The sequence below is a fragment of the Mytilus californianus genome, unplaced genomic scaffold (genome assembly GCF_021869535.1).
Source record: "Mytilus californianus isolate M0D057914Y unplaced genomic scaffold, xbMytCali1.0.p SCAF_8, whole genome shotgun sequence".
Classification (NCBI taxonomy): Eukaryota; Metazoa; Mollusca; class Bivalvia; order Mytilida; family Mytilidae; genus Mytilus; species Mytilus californianus.
Window position 1 is genome coordinate 37,760,601 of NW_026262734.1, and position 3,095 is coordinate 37,763,695.

Here is a 3,095-nt window from a genome sequence, read left to right on the forward strand (position 1 = left end):
TATTGACACGTCCTACTTACATACTTCTGTAACGATTAAACCTTCCATGCACGGCTCAATCTGTTTCGCTTGTTATTCCTAGTTGTATTGATTGAAGACATCAAATTGCATGACCAAATAATCAACAAATTATGCAGAAATTTCGATACATCCGTTATTTGGTAAAAATAAACAATTAAAGGACGCAACATTTTTTTTGGTCCCGGTATAAATTAGAATGTGCAACTAGTAAAATTAAACTCGTTAAAACGGTTGCTCATAATAACGTTTGAAGGCGAACTTTATCAAGTGTTACCATGCAGTTTCATTTAAGGTGCAAATAGGATTGCAAAAAAGGTGGTTACAAAATACATAAATACGTAACTCAACACATGCTCTCTCCATTAGGTTTGCACTGACAGGGAACACAGCTTGTCATACAAGGAGTTGTTTCCCTTAGTAAAAATTATAAAATTGAAAACAATGTTGGTAATTTGACATTGAAGTGGGGCTGTAGGAGGGGTGTCACCCCGAATTCCCGGAGAAAAAATATGCATTCTTTCTCTGATCTCGAAAAAAATAATCATTAATTCCGAGTCCCGATAAGTGTAAATCCCGAATTCCTGCGAAAATAAAGGCCAAATCCCCAATTTCCGCAATAATAAAGTCCCAACCCCGTCCTTCCGCCCTCAATAGACGATATAATACATCACACAATTAGATTGTTGTTACAATATTTCCTAATGAATTCAAATTACACATAATAACTTTTTTACCAATTTCAAATGATACATCTTTACTAAACTGAGTAAGACAGATTTTTATGCAAACTTTTTAGATCCAAATTTGAAGAACCCTTAATTTGGAATCGACCGAATGTGGTCTTCCACAAAAGAATATGTCAGTTCAGTATGTTTAGCTTTGAAGGGTTAGTACGATAACGGCATTATTTGATTCTAAATATAAATATAATAAAATGCTCCGCTAGACGCAAGCTTGATACGACCGCAGAGGTCGAACCCTGAACAGTTGAGGCAAGTATGGACACAACATTTCAGCTTGAAACAGCTCTGAATTTGGATTGTGATTGAATATTTGACACAGCATAGGTTTGTGACCCAAAATGAATGTGGTCAAAGAACTGAAAAATTTTGAAATTGGACATTCACCTATTATGGTCCAATATCCAAAATCTAAGTACATGGTTAGAATCAGCATATCAAAGAACCCCAAGACTTCAATTTTTGATGAAATAAAACAAAAGGTTAATTTTGGACCTCAATGTGGACCAACTTGAAAACTTTGCCCAAAAATCCAAAATTTAAATACAGGTTTAGATTCAGCATTTTAAAGAACCGTATATATATTTAATTTATGTTGAAATCAAACACAGTTTAATTTTGGACCCCGATTTGGACAAACTTGAAAACGGGGCCCAAAATCAAAAATCTAAGTACATGTTTATTAATAGACAGTGTAAGCTTATTTTTTTATAAAGGAGTTCCCTTAATCAAAATATATATATATATAGCATTCAGAAAATTAGTTTATACAGAATAACAAACAAACCTACCACAAAATTCTTCAAACAATTTACCAAAGAAAAGATTTTTTTTTCTCCAAAATATCATTTATCATTAATACAATGTCTTTAAAAAATCTATTAAAACTTATCTATAATTATCTTCAAATATCTAATAATGAAAAGTAAATTTCAAACTATATTTATACCGTCCTACAGAGCTTATCATCAATTACACTTAGGAAAAACACAAAATTTTCAAATAAATCTGTCACTCCAATTATAATTGTGTGATTGATAATTACCAGATGTTTTGTTATCTTGATAAGAGGTGAAAATTATTTAAAAACACTTAGTGTAATCAAACTTTATATATATATAATTAATAGTTCCCAATATTTTTTCTTTCATTTGTCACAAACTAATATCTGCAACTTATCTATCAATGTCAACAACTGTATCTACACAATGTATTGTAATGAAATATATCCTTTAATTTCCAAGGGAATTTTCAACTATAAGAAAATATTCAAACATGTTAACAATCTTTAAATAGAACACAATGCATACACAATTATCACAACAATTAATATATCTGAATCATCATATCTATTCTAAACTATGACTCAATTTAAAATTTCTATTAGTTTACAATAAATCTATAAATGTAGAGCTTGATTATCTATTTAATATCCCAACACTCCTATTGTGGTATGGAACCTTGTGCTAAAATTTCTTACACATCCATACACTAAAGTTATTGTCTGTGAACCAATTTATTTTCCATGAACTAGTGATGTAAACCACAAAAATAGTTCTCTAAAATTAGATATGATGTTTTATCTATTTTCAACTTAAATTTCTGTTAATTGTCCAATAACATCTCAGAATTTAGATTCTGGGCAAATATGTAATAATAGCATAGTTTCTGACACAGAATGAATGTGGTATAAGTTCTTAAATAATTTTAAAATTAGACATTTACCCATTATGGTCCAATATTCAAATTCTAAATACATGGTTGGATTCAGCATATCAAATAACCTAATTGTTTCATTTTTTGTTAAAATCAAACTAAGTTTCATTTTGGATACTTTGGACCTTTATGGGGTCCAGTTTGAAAAACCGGCCCAAAATCAAAAATTTAAAACACTGTTAGATTGCACACATTAAAGAACACCAATGATTTAATTGTTTGAAGAAATCAAACACAGTTTAATTTTTGACCCAAATTTGGACCAACTTTGAAAACCAAGCACAAACTCAAAAAATCTAAAACACTGTTGGATTGACCATATCAAATAACACAAACAATTTAATTTTTGATGAAATCAAACAATTTGCAATTTTGGATCCCAATATTGACCATCTTTAATACTTTGCCCAAAATCAAATATCTAAATAAACGCTTAGATTCAGCATATCAAAGAACCCCAACCATTCTTTTTTTTAAATCAAACAAAGTTTAATTTTGGACCTTTTGGACCTTAATGTGGGCCAACCATGCCCCAAATCAAAAATCTAAATACATGCATAGATTCAGCATATCAAAGAACCCCAAGAATTCAATTTGTTTTCTATCAAAAAAAGTTGT